The following is a 23,336-nucleotide window of genomic DNA, read 5'->3' as shown; positions in this document are numbered from 1 at the left end:
AAATCATGGTGGAGATAGGGGTTGGGAGGGAAAAGAATGTTGTGACAAGTTCACTGCCAGTGAAGCTTACTGAAGATGTGGAGGGAGGGAGGGAGGAAGGGAGGGAAAGAGGGAGAGTGGAGGAAAGAGGTATCCCAGATCTTAGCAAAGGTGTTTCAATCAGATGCCTCAGAATGGGCATAAGAAAAACAAGATGCAAAGATTGTGCAGAGACACTTTCTGGGAACCAGTATGAGGATGAGGGCTGTATGGAAGAAAAGGACCAAAAGGTGATAATTTGCTGTGAGATCAAATTTATTTATATTCAAAACTTTCTTAGGATTCATGTAAATTCTGTTCACAGGAAAGATGGTGTTACAATGCAGATAAGATGGTGTTTATTAGATATCCTCAGGAGGACTGATGGTGTAGCTTAGGGGTTGAGAACCTGACTGCAGATTAGGAGGTCCCTAGTTCAAGTGTAGGTACCTACAGTGAAGTTTGCTTTTAGTGCCCTACATACAGACAGTGCTTCTTCAGGTTGCCTCATGTCATTGTCCAGGTCAATGGGCACTAATAGAAGGTGATAGGGGAGAAATAGAGGCAGACTAGGCAGAAAGGAGGTCAGTCTAATCATCCGTTGAGCTGGAGCAGTGGAATGTTCCAGAATCAGTAATGTGGCTCTAGAACATGGTCATGTTACTAAGCATCATGTGAACTTAGGCAAGCTTGCTGTCGTGGTCTTTTCTTTCAGTAATACAACATAGAAGTGCAGACTAAAATAATGTTTCCAGATGCGTCTGAGTTTCAGAATGATCTGAGTGACTTGTGTAGATTCCCGGATCCCATCTCCAGACTTTCTGGTTTGTTAGGTCTGAACTGGGACCTGAGAAGTTTAACTTCTATTTCGTTCTCTCGCATTGCTGAGACACCACATGATCTCCTGGGATAACAAATTTAGGATCCACTTTTGAAGTAGAGTCACCCACCATGCATTATCAGTCTGAGATTTCTACCTACTGCATGGATTTGATAAGTAAATGTTCACACAAGTTAAAGCAAAGCAATATCATTTTCCCATACAAGCAGCAATGAATAACAGAACTCTGTGATTCATGGTGAGCAGGTATCCTAGGGTTCAGGAAACTTGCCCAGAGCAGATAGACTCTCACTTAGGTGTGCCCCACATTATATCACAGAGGCAGTAGCCCATCAGCCCTCTACTTTAGGGCTGTCCCTGTGGGGTTTGGGATCACTGAGCACTGCAGGATATACTGTTCTAGGAAGAATGGAAGTGAAGTCCAAGATGTTCCAGATAGTTCCTTGTCATCTGAGGGTGATACATCTGCAGCTGACTGTACAATTAGTCAGAACTATAAGCAAGGAAAAAGGAAAGATTGTGTCATCTAAGGCTGTCAGGGCACTTGTCCTGCATCTCTGACTCATTCTGAATGCATTACTGTTCAGAATAGCGTTACTGCCTCTTCAAGTGAATGTCTTTGTCATGGTAGGTTGCTGGGTAGAAGGACATTGGGGTTTGGTGAAGTAGAAGAGTAGGGGCGGGTTCAATCTATAATGGAGCCGTTCCTACAGAGGGACAAAAGAAACCCACACATTGTTGCTACAATGATGCTTAGTAGAAACAACTGAACATGTGCCCAGGTGCAGATAAAGTAATCAGTGATTCAAATCTATGTGCCTTCAACCCCTTCAGTATTTTACTTGTGGAAATTCCATTTGCCTTTGAATTCCAAGATGTTGGTGTTCTTCTGCAAGGGAAGAGGAGGAAGCAGATCGTTCATAAGCTTGTTAGAAAGCTTCCCAGCTTCTAGTAGCTGCGGGTGAGCTCCACTGGGGATGGATCTGTCCCCTCCCCAGTGCTGATTCTTACATTCTCTCTCTCTCTCTCTCTCTCTCTCTCTCTCTCTCTCTCTCTCTCTCTCCCTCCCTCCCTCCCTCCCTCCCTCCCTCCCTCCCTCCCTCCCTCCCCCCCTCCCTGTGGGTAGTCTTTTCTCAACACATATAGGCACCATCTTTGGATTAATAGGAACATTAACTCTGAATTTCCATTCACAAGGACATCTTAGGCTGTGGCAGGTTTCTACATCCTGAGCTTTTCATAGAGAACTAAAGAACAAAAAAGGCGAGGGTATTTGAAGTAGCACCATGAGTTCTGGGAAGTTGCTGTCACCTAGGGAGCCTGCAAGGCACTTTGAGGCAGAAGGCTTGTAACTGCCCTCTGCTACTGCAGTTGGCCCTATGTTCATGAACAGACTCTGTAATATGTGCGATGGTTACGCTTCCTCATCAGTTTGCCCGGATGTGGAATTGCATGAAAACACACTTTTGGGTGTGTCTGTAGGAATGTTTCCTGAAAGGTTTAACTGAAGAGGCATGTATGCCGGCTCATCCCGAGGGCTTGGGCCCAAGGCTGACTAAACAGTGAAGACTGACTAAGCAGTAGAAAATGAGGCGAGCACCACTATTCAGCTGTTTGTGCTTCCTGACTGGATACAATGTGGCTCACATTCCTACTGCCGCGTCTGCCCCTCCTCGTGAATGCACTTTATATCCTTGTGTTGTGGGCTAAAATGAATTCTCCCTCCATTGATTTGCTCCTGGTCAGGTATTTGGTCACAACACCAAGGAAAGTAAGTGCTGTGGGATGTTCTGTATGTCAAATGTGTTGCTGATTAGTCAATAATTAAAATACTGATTGGCCATTGGCTAGGCAGGAAGTGTAGGCGGGACAAGGAGGAGAATAAAGCTGGGAAGTGGAAGGCTGAGTCAGAGAGACACTGCCAGCCGCCACGATGAGAAACAGCATGTGAAGATGCCGGTAAGCCACGAGCCATGTGGCAAGGTATAGATTTATAAAAATGGATTAATTTAAGCTGAAAGAACAGTTAGCAAGAAGCCTGCCATGGCCATACAGTTTGAAACCAATACAAGTCTCTGTGTTTACTTGGTCTGGTCTGACGGCTGTGGGACTGGCAGGTGAGAGAGATTTGCCCTGACTGTGGGCCAGGCAGGAAAACTCTAGCAACAAATGGCGTCCAACGTGGTGGCAAGAGTTTCCACCTAAAACCTGAGAAAAGATTCTAAAATGGAGCTAAAAACAGTTCCTAATTGTCTCTCTCAAATGAGCGGCAGCTGCTGGTTTGAGTTACTGGTGGGTTCCTAGCGTGCGTGCTCGACCTGCCTGTGGCGGGAATGAGGCCTTTGCAAGTGGCACTTTGAGCTGCATGGTGGATTTAGCCTTTGCTGGTGCAGAGCAAAAGGGGAGGTTTCTGGGCTACACGCTGCTTGGCTAAAAGCATAGACCCCCGATAGCTCCCAGAGCTGGCGGTAAACCATGGCCATGTTGGGAAGCTGAGGTGCTTCCTCAGCAGCCACAGCTGCTGCAGTTTAAGGCAATAGATTTACAATAAGACAGATTCAGATGTAATAGTTTACAATGTGTGTAAAAGATACGTAGGCTTGAAAGAGACAAAAAAGATGATATATAGAGTTATAGAAACAAATACATAGTTTTAAAAAATAAAGTCTTTAAAGAGACAGTAAAGGTAGTATAAAAAATAAGCCACGTAAAAATGGATATTACACAGAGAATCTGCATTGTCTTGTCTTTGGGACTTTTAACTGCAGAAAAACATTTCATTGTAAAAGCTGTTGAGTTACGCCAAAATGTATATTTTAAAGGTATCTTGACTTCAAAATTTGAATATAAGGATATGTTACTTTGGAAAGGAGACTCTGCTTTTGTTTCCACAGAAAGCCAGAGGCTATGGATTTGTTCCAGATTAAGACACATCAGGTTTGACCAGCCAAGACCACCTGAAAGGTCTCCGATGACACCATGGCCCAAATGATCCAACATCTAGAACTGTTTGAAGGCAACTGGCTCAGACAATACAGCCTCATGGACTATTCCATAATCCTAAAATTTTCTTTGTTTCCCCATAAGATACAGCGCCCCCCTCCAGCAGGAAGTAGTAAGAGAAGCTACGCCCAAATTCCCAAATTATATGTAATTTTACTTTGTTAAGGTTAAAACCTTCCTTTTTGAAAAAAAAAAGGGGAAGTGCTGTGGGATGTTCTGTATGTCAAATGTGTTGCTGATTAGTCAATAATTAAAATACTGATTGGCCATTGGCTAGGCAGGAAGTGTAGGCGGGACAAGGAGGAGAATAAAGCTGGGAAGTGGAAGGCTGAGTCAGAGAGACACTGCCAGCCGCCACGATGAGAAACAGCATGTGAAGATGCCGGTAAGCCACGAGCCATGTGGCAAGGTATAGATTTATAAAAATGGATTAATTTAAGCTGAAAGAACAGTTAGCAAGAAGCCTGCCATGGCCATACAGTTTGAAACCAATACAAGTCTCTGTGTTTACTTGGTCTGGTCTGACGGCTGTGGGACTGGCAGGTGAGAGAGATTTGCCCTGACTGTGGGCCAGGCAGGAAAACTCTAGCAACAAGTAAGTATCTAGGCAACTGGTACCGAGGCATGGGGCTGTGGACCATGAGCTTCTTGGGCCTTTGGAACTGGTTTGCAGGAGGAATGTCGAAGAGTTTGGAGATGCGGTCTAGAGAAGCCCTACGATGCTGTAGGCAGGGATCGGTGGAGCGTTTCAGTGGGAGTTGAGAAGGTCTGATTCCTGAGAATAATGCGAAGAGGGGAGCCCAGTTCACGAGGTTCCGGGGAGAGCAGGAGAGCGGGAGTTCTATCAGAAACACGGCTAATGGCTATTCATTCTGGCAAATAATCTGGTTTTGCTCTGTGTCACCCTGTGTCCTGAGAACTTGAGTGAGGCTGAATCAAAAAGCAATGAACTTACCTGGTGGAAGAAATTTTAAGGTGAATGGGATTCAAGTTGGGTCATGTCACTGTTCATTGCTCTCATCCAGATGAATAGTAAGAGAGCGGCAAGTGGGACAGAGAAACAAAACGTGCAGTTTGTGAGGAAAAAAGTGTGATGGAGTTTAAAATTACAGATGGATAGAGTGAAAAAGCAGTGGAGAGACATTAGCACCACTGAGAAGAGCAGAGTGTTCTGCACAGGGACAACGGGACAGGTGCTCTGAGTGCCAGACCCCACTGCACAGGCTTAGATTGGGCAAATGCAAACTCATTTCAAAAAAAGAGCCTGAACTGAAAATGATATCTGTGGTTTCTTACCTAGAAGCAACTGCGTAGGCAAGTATTTTCTCACATGTATCCCGGGAGGCACACAGAGACTGGAGAAACTTGTGGTCCAAACAGACAGACTACACCTGAGGCTGTCAGCAGAACTTGGAAGCAGGGCTCATGTGGTACTGGTTTTGCAGGCATGAAGGATGCAAAAATTAGGTGGTCATTTAAGCTTGCACCAAGTTCCAGAAAGCTGTTGAGGCAGTCAATGTGTGGTAGGGTTGGATTCTCTGTAAAGAGGCCCCTAGACATCATTATGTAAAGCTGGGAAGCTGGGGCTGGAGATGGCTCAGCAGTTAAAAATACTGGCTGCTCTTGGTGAGGCCCCAGGTTTGATTTATAGCACCCACATGGCAGCTCACAACTGCCTGTAACTCTAGTTTCAGGGGATCCAATGCCATCTTCTGGCTTCTGTGGGCACTGTATATATATGGCACACAGACATACATGTAGGTAAACATTCATACATTTAAAATAAAATAAGCCTTTAAAAAATTAACACTGGGAAATTAAAGTTTAAATTGCAATGAAGACCCTGGGGTATAGAGAAGTCAGATTTATGGAATGACCACTCAGGAAAGCTGCAGGCAGAGACTTGAGCCAACCAAGACATAGTTTATATATGCTTCAGGGAGCAGAGTTGGGAATGTAATGCTGCCCAAGAGTGTTGGAGTATAGGTGACCATCATGAGCCTGGTACCAGAAATGGAGCTGAAGGTGTTTCCCTGTTGAGCTGCAGTCTTACTTGGGTCCAGTCTTTCTTTGCTGCACCCCCATTCCTCCCTTTTGGAACAGGAATGCTCATGCTGTCTGTTGTATGTGGTGGTGTGAGTGAGAATGGTCTTGTATATTTGAATGTTTGGCCCACAGTTGGTAAAACAGTTTGGAAAAGATTAGGAGTTGTGGTCTTGTTGGAGGAGGTGTGTCACTGAGTGTGGGCATGGAGGCTTCAAAAGCCCACACCATTCCCAGTTAGCTCTCTGTCTCTGTCCCATGGTTGTGGATTGAAACATAAGCTCTCAGCTACCACTCCAGTACCATACCTGCTTGCCTGCTGCCATGCTTTTCACCATGATGATCATGGACTATCCAACCCTCTGATACCATGAGCTCCCAATTAAATGTTTTCTTTTATAAATTGCCTTGGTCATGGTGTGTCTTCACAGCAATAGAACAGTAACATCGCATATTGGAAGTATATAACCTCATAAAGAAAATACCTTGCTTCTCAGAAGAAACTTTGGATTTTTGTGCAATGTTGAGATGGTTAAGGCTTTGGAGACTGACTAACGCTGCTGTGCATTATGACAGAAGCATGAGACTTTAGGAACCAGGGTGTAGTGTAAGGTTCATAGAGGGTGCAGTGTGGTACTTAATCTTGATTGTCAGTTTGGCTAGATGTGGAATCACCATCGAAACACAACTCTAAGTGTATCTATGAGGGTGTTTAAAATATAAGGTTGTCACTAGCTTCCAGGAAAGCAAAAGGCTCTACCCACAATCTTAGCCCTACTTAACACCGTCTATATAATCCATGATATTATTACCTAATTATCATGATAGAAATATAGAAGACAATTCAAACAAAAGTTGAGATAGAAATACATTTGAAAAAACGAGTATAGCAGGAGGCACATGACTTACAATCCTTATGTACAAAAGTGAGTCAGTTACTGATTTCAAGACTGTATTAAATGAGACAGATCACAGAATGGTGATTTGATTTAATGGCACAGAGACAGACAGGAGGATACAGTCAGAATGGATCCATCTCAGAAGCAGGAAACATATACAAAAAAAGGGTTTTTTTTTTCTTGACAGGCTTTACAAATAACATTTGACCTCTAAATATACTTGTGCAAGATCCCTTGATAAAACAACACCACGTTATCTTAGATACTGTTCTGTTGCTGGGAGGAGACACCACAATCAAGATTGTGTATAAAAGGAAGCATTTCATTCGGTGCTTGCTCATGTTTCAGAGGATTACTCCATGATGACCACTGTAAGGAGTGTGGCAGCTGGCAGGAAGGCATGGTGCTGAGAGCCCATGTGGTCCCTAAGTTGAAAGCAGAGAGACTGATACTGGGCCTGCCTCAGGATCTTGAAGCCTCAAAGCCACCCCCCAGTAACACACTTCGTCCAACACCTCCTAATCCTTCCCAAACAGTTTCAATAACTGGAGACCAAACATTCAAATATTTGAACCTACAGGAGCTGTTTTTACTGAAATAACCACAAAAGTCAGATTAAAACCGTCTATGACTTGGGGATAGATTTAAAAGGCAAGATAGAGCCCATAGCTTCAGCATTACCTAGTTCTAAAACAGAGGCCCTCTCTGTCTTCCTGCTCTGCTGTCTTCCTTATACTTCTCAGAGCTCCTCGATGACCCACTCAGGCCTGAAGACACATCTTCACCATCTAAGCAGCAACAAGCCTCAGAGGCTAACACACAAATCATCCATGGTCTGGCAAGATGTCTTTACATGCAGGTACCACATATGTCTTAAAACACATTAGAGAGGGTCTCTTCACACCAAGGGCTTGTACTGCTGAAGAAGTCATACATGTAAATGTAAAGACCCTGGTAGGAGCCTGTGTTCTCCTGTCTCCATCTGGGCTGTGTCCACAGGCTGAGATGCATGTGTGTGTGGAGGGGAGGATGGAGACACAACCACAGGGGAGGAATTGGAGACACTGGGGACTGGAGAGGGACCCGTCTGGGCTGAGTTTATGGAAGCAGACAGCAGTGCTAGTGCAAAAAAAAAAATATTTTGAGACAAGTAAAAACTAGAAGTGATAGGAATGTTGGGTGTGAAGAAGAAAGGCACTTTCTAAACATTTCTAACATGGGGAAGGGGGTATAGCTCAGGGGTAGAGCATTTGACTGCAGATCAAGAGGTCCCTGGTTCAAATCCAGGTGCCCCCTGCCATATGTTTATTTCTTTATGATTTTATCTATGGAGTTATCACATAACTCAGTCCTATGTTTCTTCTGTTTATTCTACTTATGGTCCTAAGCAGAGCTGGGAGCTATAGTCCAGCCTATCATGTGGATAGATGGCTACCTCCCACCTCTTCCTATAAGCTCCATGTCCCTCCTACTCTTATTAAGTGTCTCTATTCTTCCTGCACATATCTAGTTTCTCTGGTTTGGATGGGTTCTTAAAAAGAAGGCAGGGACTATGGTGGAGAATTCTTCTGGTTTTTCCAGGCACAGGAGCCATACAGATAGCCAGTGTCCAGGGACCAGAAAGGAAAGCCGAACCATAAATTATCTCCCTCCATGGCTGCATGGTGAACATGTAGTCAGAACTAAGGAGACAAATCCCAGAACCAGGCTGTCTGTGTGGAGTGGACCTTTCCCATGTGAGCTTCTTCCCCCTCCAGGGCCCACTGCTCACTTGCTTCATCCTCAAAGGCTAAAGCCTGGCTCAGCTGCTGTACCAGGAGAGAGGGATCCTGCAGTGTTGCTGCTGACAGGTCAGGCTAGGGCACTGTGAGAGGCTCTGAGAGGCACCATTCTGTCTTCAGGGTAGGAGGAGAGGAGTGTCTGGGGGCCCAAGTGGAAGGCACTTGGCCAGCTCAGGAGCTAACCCAGGACAGCAATGTGAAATGGGCTCAGGTCTGCATTTCCTCCCGCTCCTCTCCATTTCCTTGGCTGATGGTGCTGATCAAGAATGGGCCTGGAAAGCTGCAGAGCTGAGGAAGGCATCTCACCAGTCAGGTCTGGCTGCTTCCGGAAAGCAGGTCTGAGAGCATCTGTAATTTAACTTTATAGTCAGACTTTATCACCACACAGATGAAATTTATTAACTGGGTACATTGGTACCAGTGGGGGTATAGCTCAGGGGTAGAGCATTTGACTGCAGATCAAGAGGTCCCTGGTTCAAATCCAGGTACCCCCTTATTTATGTTAAATTCTGGTTAATGACTTACCAGGTTCATCTTAGGGAGGCCACCCAGGAAGGTAGAAAGTCTTCATTAGCTGAAGTTTCTAGAAGCAATGCTTCTATCCCCTATTTACTTATGTGGGTTCCATTCTCAGTGACACTATAATCACCCACTGGCCCAAAGGCTGGAACCCGCAAAGTGCCTTAGTACAATGCACATAACTCACCTCTGACCTTTGCTGAGTCCTCTCTACCTTCTTGTTTTTCCCCATCTGTATTCTTTCCTTCAACCTCACAAGGACAGTAAGTTTCAATAGTCAATGTGATGCAGTGTATAATCACATGGAAATAAAGTCTCAATGAAGAACACAGTGTCTAGATCAGGTTGGCCTGTGTTCCTGTCAGTTGAGGGTTGTCTTGATGATTAAGTCATGGGATTTATATGAAGACACAGCACTGTTCCTTAGGCAGGGATCCTGGATTGTGTGAGTATAGAAAGTGTGCTCAGCACTAACAAGCATGTGTGCACTTATTTTTCTCTTCTGTTAATGGTAGATGTGATGTGACTAACAGCTTTAAGTCCCTGCTGCCTTGACTTCCCTGAAATAAGGGACTGTGTCCTGAAATTGAGAGCTAACACATCCCATTCCCTCACTTGCCTCTTGCCTGGGCATTTTATCACAGCAGCAGAAATGAGGCTAGAATATACCTTCCTCCAGTGTCCCCTCTTAATGAGTATTGGTCTCAGTGTGGTCCAGAGTTGCCCATCGAGTGATGGACTGCATTCTGCATTCCAAGACTCTATTGGCAGGCTGAGATGAGGTGGGGGAGGGTCAGAATCTGAGGCTGTGCCAGCATGCACAAACACTACCTGTGGGGAAAGACTCTGGGAGGTACAGGACATCAGCAGAGGTTTCTGAACTTTTTAGTCTCTAACTCACTACTGTCAGGTGTTGAAGAGATGCCAGCAGAGGAGTGCTCTCTGATTAAGAAGGTGAATTGTTCCTTTTGTAAGTCTGGCAGCATTAGGATGTCACCCAAACGTCCACTGGGTTGTCTTGTTTGATTTGAAAGCACAGGCCCTGCAGGGTGTTCACTGCTGGAAAGATGGTGAGGGAATACTTGAGCATGGGTGGAATGGCTGTCGTGATGACCCAAGAGGCATAAAAACATATAGTTGAACTTACAGAGCTGGAGGATATTTCAGAGTAAAGTGATGACTCTGTGAGTGATTTGTGACAGGCTGCTTTTGTCACAGATTCTATGAGAAGGGCTTGACTTCCCATGAGAACTGACTGGTTATGAAGAGAGTTCAGAGGCAATGGCAGATAGACTTTGCTGTTGGAAAAAGTGAAGCTGATGTCTTTCCATGATAGGAGCCCTTCACTAAATAAGTTCACAGTAGGAAGAAAACCCTGAGCCTTCCAGTTACATAATCCTTGGCTGTGTGGCTTGTTTACCCCTTGTGAAGAATGATTTGGCTAAAGTGATACATAGGAAATTCTCTTAGATGGGAAAAGAGTGGCCCACGGAAGCCCTGCCATCCAAAAGTGTACCACTGACTGAGTTGTATTGTGACCGTGGCTTTTGAAAAATGGGATAAAATTATTAGGACACAACACGTTTCTTGTGGTAGCTCTGTTGACAAGCTCTGATTCCCACACCTGCTCCCCATACCCATCAGGTACTGACCAAGGAGAAGGCAGAGTCTCTGGCTTATTATAGGAATTCACATTATGATTCCTGATGGAAAAGAACCTTTGAGATAAATGAGGGGCCTCTGGGGGACGGAGTGTGCTTTAATAAATGTACCTATATTATGGGATGCACAGGCATGGCAACAAGGTGAAATACCAAGAAAACTCTCTCAGGCCACGGGAGTACAGCCCATAATAGAATGTTTGACAGCAGGCTAAGGTTCTGAGTTCAAACCCAGGTCCTTCCAACTGCTGCTTCCCTTCATTTGAAAGCCTAAAATTGGCATCTGTCATCAGTGTTCTGCTCACTGGTCACCTCCAACATTGCCCCTCCTAGGACATTGTCGGTGTCTTTGGGGACATCAGATATCAATCATAAGTGAGGTCCCATCGATGGTTAATGACCTGTGTCTGTTTCAGAAGTTCTTCATTAGTGGCTCCATAACCTTGCATTGTGGAGGGATGTCCTGAATCAGAGGCTGTCCAGGAGTTCTGATGCAGAGTCAGCGGGTCAGTGTGTCCCACTCTCCACACTGTGCAGCACCAACATGTCCTTCAGTTTTTTCTTAATTTTGTGTATATGGCTGTTTTCCCTGCATGTGTGTCTGTACTACACATGGCTGCCTGGTGCCCAAGCAGCACAGAGAGCATGTCAGACCTCCTGGAGCTGGAGTTAGACACTGTTGTGAGCTGTCAAGTGGGTGCCAGGAATCACACCTGGGTCCTCTGCAAGAGCAGCATGTCTTTGTAAGCATTGAGCCCTGGCTCCAGCATCCAGGCCTTCAGTCCTGTCTCCCTTTTCCTTCCTTCAGTTTTTCTCTCTTCTTGGTGGACATTTCTCCTACATTCGTTTCTTTTTTCTTACTGTCCTGCTCAGCCTACAAATCCTCTGTCCAAGGACTAAAAGTTCCCAGTGATGTGTGACAAAGTGACTCTACTTGTAGCCTCAGAAACCAGAACAAAGGTGGCCTTCTCCCTCATCCTGGTCACTGTAGCCTACCAGCCTTCCCTCTACTTCTCACAGAGTGTGGGGAGAAGACTCAGATGTTTGGGATTCACCCCACAGAGGGCAGGGATGTGTCACCACCCATCTGCTTGCTGAGCAGTGTAAGGTGTCTGCCAGCTGGCTGAGTGTGTACCTTGGGTCCCACATTTTCAGGTCCCCAAGTCTTCATTTATATTTACAAAACAGAATGAGCTCTCTAATCCTAGTCCATGGTGGTTTCAGTAGAAAACCAGTATCTGGTTCTCGAACCATCTGTGGAAGCCGGCACAGCAAGTGGGCAGTGGGCAATGGCTAAACATAGGGGGTCAGGAGTGTGCTGTCTTCTGCCTACACTGGAGAACTCCAGTTGATTCTCCAGAGCTGGGGAATGGGGATCCCAGGCTGTGGGGGTGAACCACACAGTCTCCTGCATTCTAGGCTGCTTGTTGGTCTGGTGTGGGCATCCAGTGGTGGCTGTTGACTGGCACCTCTTCTAACTGGTCAGGATCTTCACTGTGGCAACAATGCTTCAGCATTTTAAGTTTCACTCCACAAAGCAGAGTTGCCCTCAAATATTCGAATTTTTTACATACAGCATTTGCTGCAGCGCCATGTGTAGCTGCAGCAGACCTGACAGCTCTGGAGCATCAGGAGGTACCACGGACAGCTCCACAGCCTCCACTCTGCTGAAGACAGAGAAGGGAGATGACTACCCAGCACTGTGCAGAGCTCTCAGCTAATTCTGCCAAGTGACTAAGATTGTAAAAAACAAAAAACAAAAAAAAATGAAAATAAAAATCAAATTCCCACAATGCTGTCTAGTGAGATGGCTCAGCAGGCATTAACTCTTGCTGCACAAGCCTGAGAATCTGAGTTTGGATACATGCCCATATATGTATATCCTATATGAAAAAAGATGTGGGGTCACATGTATGTACTCCACGGACTCCTAAGGAAAGATGCGAGCCGGAGGCAGCAGATTTCTTCCTGAAGCTCACAGCCTGTTAACCTGGAGTGTGCAGCCTAGTTTTTAGTAATAAGATGTACTCAGCTTCAAATAAAACCGAAGGTGAAGTGTGACACCTCAGGCTTTCCTCTGACCTCCTCACATACTCCATGGCATACACAATGCTCTCATGTACAAATACACCATACATGCACACGCACAGACATATACACACACACACACACACACACACACACACACACACACACACACACACAATCACTGATGTAGGAAGTTTACAATGTCCCCATCTCTCTCAAAGACTGATTTTCATTAGTGGTGAGACAGGCTGCCTTGGGCACTGGAGGTGAGAAGTCACAGAGTATCCTTGAGTGAGGCAGTGCATAGATATGGTGCTCATGAGGTGAGTGTGCACAGGTACAAGGTCATAAGTCACTGGCAAACACTTTCCAGCTGGAACAAAGCTAGCCAACAGGGAGGAAGCTTCCAACTTGGTCCCCCATGTGCTGTGACTAGTTTGTGTGGTATCTTCAGCAATAGGGTTCTGTCAGCAAGTTCTGGTGAGTGTCTGAAAGCAATGGCAATAGGCTGTATTGTCCTGGGGGCCTCTGGGACACCAGAGTTTAATTGGAATTGCCCCACACAGGGGATTATGCTCATCACAGAAGCTATAGATTGCCAAATAAAACATCCAGTTCCGGTCAGGGATACCTCCCTTCGAGTTGTTGGTCAGAGGTGTGCTGGAGCTCTGCCCAACCATGTTTCTTATTGTCTCCTAGTGTCAAGGAGTTCTGTTGAGAGGTTACTGCCATGGTGATTTCTTGTACTGTAAGTATCACCTGCTCCTTGTAGCCCAGGTTTTTAAGATCTTCCCTTTGGTCTTAGATTTCTTTGACATTTGCTAGTGAGTTCACTTTTCATCCATTCCTCAGAGTCGTAATCTAAATAGGAGACAAATTCATGGATCCAAGTCTTTCCTCAGAAGTAGCAGGAGCCAAAGCACAGGCTAGGGGGAAACAGCATGTAAGGAGTGTCCCTTCTGGGGGTCAGGAGTGACTTCCTGATTCATTGACTATGGAACGTTGCCAGAGGGAGAATCTGCTCTCATCTTCATAGGACTCCATTATGCTGACTTCCTGCACTGACTGAGCCATACAGAGCCTTGGAGGCCAGAGTGTGTCACAACATGAGTGTGACCTGGATGGTTCTCACACTGAGTCCTGTACTAGCTTCTCTCAGAGAAGAGAGCAGGGACCAGGCCTGAGTAGAATACAGAGCACAGGGAACACAGTGTATTAGTCGGCTCTGTGTTCACCAATACTTCAGATTTGGTCTCTTGTATCTAAAAGAGACACTAGGAAGGGGGCACCCAGATTTGAACCAGGGACCTCTTGATCTGCAGTCAAATGCTCTACCCCTGAGCTATGCCCCATCTGCTTTACATATATCTGATATACATCTCTGAACCTGTGTGTTCACTCTCTCACATGTACTTGCTAGTACTCTGCTATCATCTGCTTTCTCCCGTGAGGCCCAGTCCTGAGCCAACTGCACACCTGTGTGCTTCCTCCTCATGACCAGCACCCTCCTGTCCTAGTTCGCAGCTGAGACAGACGCACAAATGTCCAGAAGTCTGCATTCAGCTCATCCTCCACACCCACCTGGAGAAGCCAGGCTCAAAGGGTTGGATCTTAAACGATTCATAGCTTCTGGGGGAGAGAAAATAGTTTTCTCTAAGGTATGGCTCCTGGTAAGTCACTGATATTCCAGTGGATGACCCCACACCCAGAAGCATATGGATAGCACACATTTGAGGACATAAACCTAGGGGTGTAGATGTAGGATGGATCTGGGACAAGGAGTTAAGTAAAGGAGTTGAGAGTGAATATATCAAAATACATTGTATGAAATTCTCCAAGAACTAATGAAAATATTTTAAAGAAACATATTTTGTCCTCAGCAATAGGGCCTTACCTTCTCGTTGTGGAGAATAACCAATAATAGTCTTGGGAATAGCTGGTAATAATTTTTTTTTTTTGTGGAGGGTTCCATGGAACCCCTTTGACCAGCAGTTCTACATGATATAACTGATTTCTGGCTCTGGAGGTTTTACTTACTGGCATTTAATTTCCTTTCCTATAGGCACATATTTCAGGAGGCTCCTAAAATAGCTGGTTTCTGTACAGTTTTTAAAAGACACCATTCTTAGTGTCCCTTCCCATAGCCCTTTTCTTGTCCTTGTCTCTCATCTTCCTCCCTAGTTAAATGATGCTATTTTGATTTCCCCTTTATCTTTCTATATGACTATTTTCTATTTCCCCTTCTTTGGAAGATCCTTTCCTCCCCATTGTCCCTTAACAGGTGCCTAAATGCTGTGGTTAGTTGGGTTGTAACCCACAGATCAAATTTTTATAAGCTTACATCCGTGTATAAGAGAAGACATGAAATATTTGCCTTTTTGGTTATATTTTTTCTTTTTTCTTTCAAGACAGGGTTTCTCTGTGTAGCTTTGCACCTTTCCTGGGACTCACTTGGTAGCCCAGGCTGGCCTCGAACTCACAGAGGTCCGCCTGCCTCTGCCTCCCGAGTCCTGGGATTAAAGGTGTGCACCACCACCGCCCGGCAGATCAAATTTTTATAAGCTTACATCCATGTATAAGAGAAGACATGAAATAGTTGCCTTTTTGGTTATTTGAACCTCACTCAGGATGATTGTCTCTAGCTCCATCCATTGTCCTGAAATTTTCAAAACTCCTTTTTTCTTAAAATCTGAATAATATTCCATTGTGTAAATGTACCACATTTTCATTATCCATTCATGAGTTGATGGACATCTAGGGTGTTTCCAATTTCTGATTATTATGAATTGAGCAGCAATGAAAATGTATGAGTATTTTTCAATAAGATGGAGAGTCCTTTGGGTAGATTTTTAAGAGTGGTATTGCTGCATCTTGAAGTAGATTGATTGTCTGAAGACAGCCCTTATTTCATAAAACAGAGAAGTTAAGGTGGTGCTCAAGTTCTTCATACAAACTGACAAGCATTCATGGTGCTAGTAGTTACTCTGTGCACTATCAGAGGAGAAAGGCAATCATCAATATCACCCAGATACAAATCCTTGACCTACAACAGTCAACTGACTACAAGACATAACTGACTACAAGACATACTAGTTCAATACTGACACAAATGTTATAGAAGTAACTACTACTTTTACAAAATTGTGTTTAAGGAACAATCCATGAGACAGAACCCATATGTTACATTGCTACAATAGCCATCTAGGTCATGGGCCCTTGGAGAAAACCCCACTACTAATTTTCTGCTAAGGAACATAGCAATAAAACAATTCCTAATGACATACTGCTATATTGCTCAATCCACATCAGAGAAGCTTCTCCTTGCAGTAGATGGAAATGAACACAGAGACCCATACTGGACAATGGACAGAGAATGAGAGACTTTGGAGCACTAAGTCCTAAATGGGATGACTTCATCAACGCCCTCTATTCAAGTCTCAGGATTCTACGGTGAAGAGGAGGCGGAAAGGATATAAGAACCAAAGGTGATGGATGACTCCAAGGAACCAGTGTCATCCATTTTGTATTTTACTTTGCCCTTCTTGCTCCTTTTCATTGTAGATCTGCAGAAGGGTGATTAGTAGTAACCATGTGACACAGTCAATACTGGGCTGTCTTGGAATCTCTGCCAACAACATAGGTCCAAAACTCTTGAATTTATCCTCAGGCAGATTTTTAGACACGACCTTTTGTCACTTTTTTTTGTATAAACACACACTTTGTGAACATATCATAAGATAAGCAGTACTGTTTTCCAAGCTCCTATTAGTATGACCCGGTAAGTCACACAACATTCAAGTGTCTTTCTAATCCAAAGTCCCAATGTCTTCCATATTCCACCCACAACCAGCAATGTCAGGCCTGTCATAGCAATAACACAAGCCCTGGTATCAACTTTTGTCCTAGTTACTATTCTGTGTTACTATAGTGTAACATATATAGTCAATATACTGTTCCTTTGTTGTGAAGAGACACCATGATGAAGGCAACTTATAAAGAAAGCATTTATGGGAGCTTACTTACAGATTTGGAGAGTTAGTCCATGATCATCATGGTGGGAAGCATGGTGAAGGTAGGCAGGCATGGCACTAGAGCCCTAAGAGTTTACACCTGATCCACAAGCAGAGAGTAAGACTGACCTAATCTGGGATTTTGATGTCTTCACATGCAGGTACCCTACTGTTCCCCAAAGAAGTTAGGCAGAGTGTCTTCACACTGAGGGCTTGTGTATAACTGAAGAAACCAGACATGTAAATCTGAGTCCTTTATAGTAGCTTATGTCTCTCTGTCTCCAGCTATGCTGTTCCACAGGCTGAGGTGTGGGGGTGCCAACATGACAACATGGGGCAGAGTTGGAGACACTGGGGACTGGAGTGGGACCTGTCTGAGCTGAGTTTGTGGAGGCAGCAGTGCTGATCTTACCAAATCTTGTGAGACAAGTAAAAACTGTAAATTGTAAGACTGTTGAGTGTGAAGGTGAAAGGCAGTTCCTAAACATCTGACAGGGAGGCAGCATAGCTCAGGGCTGGAGCATTTGACTGCAGATCAAGAGGTCCCTGGTGCAAATCCATAGTTCTCTATGTTTTTTTACATGTTTTTATCACACACACTCAGTACCATTTTTCTTCCAATTTTTACACGTATGGTCCTCAGCAGAGGCCAGCCTGACATTTGGGTGGATGGATGCCTCCCATCTTTTCCTACAAGCTCCAGGTCCATCCCACTCTTATAAATTTCTCTACTCTAACTGAACATATCTAGTTTCTCTGGTTCTGTTGGGAACTTAAAGAGAAGGCATGGACTATGGTAGAGAATTCTTCTGGTTTATCCAGGCACAGCAGCCATACAGACAGCCAGTGTCCAGGGACCAGAAAGGAAAGCTGAACCATAAATTCTCTCCCTTCATTACTGTCTGGTGTACATGTCAGAACTAAGGAGAGAATTACTGAGATTTCTTTTTATTGTTTTATTAAAAAAATAAGATTTGAGAGTTAAATAATAGGGAAATAAAGTGGAGAGATCCATGAAAGATGGAGAAACGGTCATCCACTCTCTTCTCTGCCTTCCAGGCTTGAAAAAAGACCTCATGTCTCCACCAGCCCCTCCTTCTTCCTCCTCTGTGTGTCTCTCTAGCTTTCTCTCAGTGTACCAGAAAACTCTATGGTCCATTCTTGCCTGCTTAGTGTTTACTCTGGCCTCAAACCAAGGTCTCACTCCATTGGTGGCCTCAGAAAGGCAACAGAAACAAATCTGCAACATTTCCCCCTCTTTGTCTAAATAAAGAGGAAGGGTTTTGACTCTAACATAGTAAAACTATATAAAATAAGAATAATTATCAACTAAGAAATACCTTCACAATGTCCGGTCCATTACTATTTGGCACATTTAAAGAAAATAGTTCATTATCTATCCTTTCTTGGGGAGTCCTAAGTTTTGTACCTGATATCCTTTCTATCATAACTATGGAAAATTACAACTATAACTATCTAATCTTTAACCTCATCAGAGACCTGAGAAGGATATACTATTATCTGATTAAACAGGAAATGCAGAGGAAGCAAATTCCAAATCTAAGAAATGACAAAGACATCTGGGTACCTGGACAGTCACCCCAAGTTTCCTCTGCAATTTTGGGGCTTCCATCTTTAGCCTACAGGCCTAGAATATCTGATAAACTTTTTTGTGAAGCAGGAATATTGAAGGACTGTCCTGCCTTGTCTTGGCAAAGTATAACAGTGGTTTTCTTTTGTGTCCTGATTTTCTAATTTGGACAGCATATTGTCAGGAGTCGAAGCAAGGCCAGTTTCTTTGCCCAGTGGCTAACTTGGCTGCAAATGAAAGCAAACTCCATATGGAGGTTCTTCTATGCCTGCCAGCCTCTTTTGAATTAATTTGGGGCTGCCAGGGCAGACGTGTATCACCAACATGAAAAGCCTTATGCTATTAAAACATTTTAAGTGCCGTATTCTGTAGTTCTCTTAAGTTTTTGCAGACCATTTATCTATTTAAATATGTCTCTTTGACCTTGAAAACATACCTGACATGATTGTAAGTTTGATTGTTATAAATGACTAACTACTAACATGTATTTTCTTATTATCTTATATAGCTTTCAAGGATTAGAACTTTACATTTTAAAATGAGATATATATGTACAATACCTTATACAAGAAATAGGAACATAAAATACGGTATAACAAAAATAACCTTAAACTTGTATCAGTTTATGAATATCTTTAACAAGAGTAGGAACATATATACAGTATAACAAAACTAACCTTAAATTTGTATCAGTATATAAAAATCCATACCAATATAAAATATTTGAGAGTAGTAGTTGTTGTTTTAGTTTGAAAGTAGATTCAATAATCTACCCTTTTATTCTATCATTTCTATATCCCCCCTTTTTCTTTTCAGAACAAGTTCCCTGAATCTAATTCCCTTTGCTTAGTTTCCTCCCTGACTATGACCAATAACAACTTGTAACCAACCCCCCCAAATGATGACTAACAGCCACTGAATGACCAAAACTACCCACCCCACCTCTTGAGAATGTGGGCATCCTGTTCTTAAATTTACTTCTTCTGTTTGGGGGTGATGGCAGTTGTAGGGTGCTCTGAAAAATTGAGATAATGATCATGTCCTAAGAGAACTAGCTGTTGTCCAGTCTCTGTGCGATGGGAGAGTGCAAGGCTTATCTGAAGCTCTGGCTGGAGTACTCTATGATGCCAGACTATCTTAGCTAACTGCCTTGAAATTGTACTGAGCAGTTTATTGTCCAAAGGCAAATTTTAAGTGGTGTCTGTTAGCTTAGTGATGTTACTACAATCAAGGTAGAATTGTCTTTGTGGGACTTTTTGGAGACTTCAAAGGTCGCTGTTGGGAATGATCACGATTCACTGTAAATAACTTAAACATTTTAAATGTCATATGCAGCAGATCTCAGAGAGGTTAAAGGATCACAATCTATTAATTACATTCGGGGTACACAAACTTAGTTCCTAGTTACCATCTTCAGACTCAAGGCTAAAATTAGGTACAGGAAGCTAGATGAAGACTATTTCCAGAATTAGCTAGTATTCTATATGACCATTAATATCATGACATAATATATATGTATATCTTATAAATTTTGAGATAATATTTATACCTTAAGAAAAGTTTTGAGATTAGTGGCAATAGAATAGTGCCTTAATTTTGGTTTTCTTCTGTCCCATATCAGGTGGCTCTTCTGACATGAGACAGAGACCTTGGATTTTCCTCTAGCAAACATGATTGGGTTCAAAGAAGGAGAGAACCATGCTCCAACTCCAAAGTAGCTTTAAATTCTAATTGAGTTGGGTCTATAAAAAGGCCATTTGCCTTATACGTTTGTAGAAAACAGTAGAAACAAACATTTGGGAAGATTTATGAATTTTTTCCTGTTGGAAATGTGTTGTACCATTAAGCCCATTTATTATTTTCCTTGGGACATGTTCTCTGGATTATTTTTCCTTCTTCTTCAGATATCTATTTGTTCAGTGGTCTTCAGATTCTTTAGTTGAATGCTTTTATTCTCCCGGAAAGACAAAAACAAAACCCTGCCCTAACCCTGACTTTCATGAATTTCCCCTTTTTTTGGGCAGGTTATGATTGACCCAAATGAAAGGCATCTGTCACTTTTACCAGTTAATTTAGATGGAATGGCCATGTGGTTGATGAACTATCACCTCTCCTAATCATTAGGTCTCTCCTGTTTGAATCTAATCTTTATCAATCTTGATGGTATCCATAGCTTGTCTTTTCCTGTGGAAACAAAAGCAAACCTCTTCCCCAACATAACACATACCCTGGTTTCCATTCTGAGATCAACACATCTTTGAAGTGTACAGACCAATTTAATTAGAAGTTTTTTTTCCATTATCCAGTCTCTCCACAGCTGTAGTTCCTTTCTCATTAGCATTTAAAAAATTAAGGTTAATAAAGTATTGTATAGTCTATCTCTGGAGATCTTTATTACCCCTTTCTGTTTATTAAGCATATCTTTTAAAGTGCAATTAGATCTTTCTAAAATTGCCTGTCCTGTAGGATTGTGTAGTATACCTGTAATAACATTTATATTATATATAATATGGAAAAAACTGTGTCTAGTAAATCCTCAATGTTAATGCCACTTATATGTATTTTTAGCTTTGGTCTCTGATCATTACAGCAGTTCACCAAAATACTTGTTTTCTGGTCTCTCCTGAACTTTTTGTTGTATCTATAGAAGTTTTTCTGTCTTTGGTCACATCCAGAGAGCAGTGTGGTTTTTAAGTCTTTTAATTGCTGTGTAGATGGGTTTCTCCGATGCTGACATGGAATGATTGAGGCTAATTTGATATGGGGGCCTGTGGGAGCCCCCTCAGGGATTTCCCTGTGGCAAATGTTTACGCTGCCTGACTCTTGCATATCTGCATTCATTAGTCCAATGCTGGCCTTTGGCACACCTTCTGCATATTCCAGAAGGCTGGGGCCCTCTGTTGGATTATCTCTAGAAAAATCACTGTTTCTAGGAACATCTTACCTACAGTCTCTTTTCAAATGATCTCGTTTGCCACAACTAAAATATCTGAAATTTTGATTTTTCTTAAAATTTCTAGAAATTATTTCTATCAAAGCAGCATCATAAGTATGAGATCCAATATTAGCCATATTTTAATCCGTTCATCTATTGGTGCTGATCCTACCTTTAAATGCTTAATCATCCTTTTGCATTCTGAATTAGCATTTTATATTGAATTAATATTTGTCTAACTTCTGGATCTGATGTCATTCTATTTACAGCTGATGTCAATCTTTGTAAAAAAAATCAGTGAAGGTTCTTTGGGGCCTTGTATAATTTTAGTAAATGATTCAGTCCTCTTTTCTGATTCTTAAACCCTGTCTCAAGCTGATATACAACATAGTGTCAAGGTGTGATCATCAAATCTTGACTGTCTTTGCAAATCAGCATACTGACCCTTGTTGAGAAGCTGGTCTTGGGAAGTTTCCATACCTCTAGCCCTACATGTAGCATTGTGCTATGCCTACCTCATTGTTCTATGACCCTAGCTTCCTCTTTCCACCATGTTTTCCATTGTAACTGATGGCCAGCTTCCAATGTTGCTGTAGCTAAATCTTTTCAGTCTTATGGAATAATCCTGTTCTGAGTTGCCATGAATTTAACATCTGCTTCACATAGGGTGAATGTATACCATATGAAATGCCTGCTTCTTTAAATCTCTTCAAGTCTAAAACTTCTACAGTCTGATTGTTTTTTATTTTATATCTAGAATCCACTTATGAGTGAGTATATACCATGTTTGTTCTTCTGAGTTTGGGTTACCTCACTCAGGATGATTTTTTCTAGTTCCATCCATTTGCCTGCAAATTTCATGCTTTCATTGCTTTTCTCTGCTGAGTAGTACTCCATTGTGTATATGTACCAAATTTTCTTAATCCATTCTTCAGTTGATGGGCATCTAGGTTGTTTCCAGGTTCTGGTTATTACAAATAGTGCTGTTATGAACATAGTTGAGCATGTATCTTTGTTGTATGAATCAGCGTTTCTTGGGTATATACCCAAGAGTGGCATGGCTGGGTCTTGAGGTAGTTCGATTCCTAATTTTCTGAGAAACTGCCATACTGATTTCACCAGTGGTTGTACAAGCTTACATTCCCACCAACAGTGGAGGAGTGTTCCCTTTGCTCCACATCCTCTCCAACATTGACTGTCATTAGTGTTTTTGATCATAGCCATTCTGACAGGTGTAAGGTGGTATCTCAGAGTCATTTTGATTTGCTCTGACTTAGCTTGCGTGGGACATCAGAAGGTCACCTTACCCGTCATGGAAGCTCTGAGAGGCACCATTCTGTCTTCAGGGAAGGAGGAGAGGAGTGTCTGGGGGCCCAGGTGGAAGGCACTTGGCCAGCTCAGGAGCTAACCCAGGACAGCAATGTGAAATGGGCTCAGGTCTGCATTTCCTCCCGCTCCTCTCCATTTCCTTGGCTGATGGTGCTGATCAAGAATGGGCCTGGAAAGCTGCAGAGCTGAGGAAGGCATCTCACCAGTCAGGTCTGGCTGCTTCTGGAAAGTAGGTCTGAGAGGATCTGTAATTTAACTTTATAGTCAGACTTTATCACCACACAGATGAAATTTATTAACTGGGCACACTGGTACCAGTGGGGGTATAGCTCAGGGGTAGAGCATTTGACTGCAGATCAAGAGGTCCCTGGTTCAAATCCAGGTGCCCCCTTATTTATGTTAAATTCTGGTTAATGACTTACCAGGTTCATCTTAGGGAGGCCACCCATGGAGTTAGAAAGTCTTCATTAGCTGAAGTTTCTAGAAGCAATGCTTCTATCCCCATTTACTTCTGTGGGTTCCATTCTCAGTGACACTATAATCACCCATTGACCCAAAGGCTGAAACCCACAAAGTGCCTTAGTACAATGCACATGACTACCTCTGACCTTTGCTGAGTCCTCTCTACCTTCTTGTTTTTCCCCATCTGTATTCTTTCCTTCAACCTCACAAGGACAG

The 23,336-nt window shown here is 43.1% G+C and overlaps 4 non-coding genes across 4 annotated transcripts; 3 read left to right on the top strand and 1 right to left on the bottom strand.

Annotated features, from left to right (window-relative positions):
* The first annotated feature begins 8,028 nt into the window (after positions 1-8,028).
* On the top strand, positions 8,029-8,100 carry Trnac-gca (transfer RNA cysteine (anticodon GCA)). Its single transcript has one exon. It is a non-coding gene; the product is annotated as a tRNA-Cys (tRNA).
* A 907-nt stretch (positions 8,101-9,007) lies between these two features.
* Trnac-gca (transfer RNA cysteine (anticodon GCA)) lies at positions 9,008-9,079 on the top strand. Its single transcript has one exon. It is a non-coding gene; the product is annotated as a tRNA-Cys (tRNA).
* Positions 9,080-14,073: 4,994 nt separating this feature from the next.
* Trnac-gca (transfer RNA cysteine (anticodon GCA)) lies at positions 14,074-14,145 on the bottom strand. The gene has a single exon. It is a non-coding gene; the product is annotated as a tRNA-Cys (tRNA).
* An 8,832-nt stretch (positions 14,146-22,977) lies between these two features.
* On the top strand, positions 22,978-23,049 carry Trnac-gca (transfer RNA cysteine (anticodon GCA)). Its single transcript has one exon. It is a non-coding gene; the product is annotated as a tRNA-Cys (tRNA).
* The last annotated feature ends 287 nt before the right edge of the window (positions 23,050-23,336 follow it).

Source organism: Peromyscus californicus, unplaced genomic scaffold (genome assembly GCF_007827085.1).
Source record: "Peromyscus californicus insignis strain IS unplaced genomic scaffold, ASM782708v3 Scaffold_6__1_contigs__length_162567912, whole genome shotgun sequence".
Taxonomy (NCBI): Eukaryota; Metazoa; Chordata; class Mammalia; order Rodentia; family Cricetidae; genus Peromyscus; species Peromyscus californicus.
This window is presented reverse-complemented; position numbering and strand designations above follow the sequence as displayed.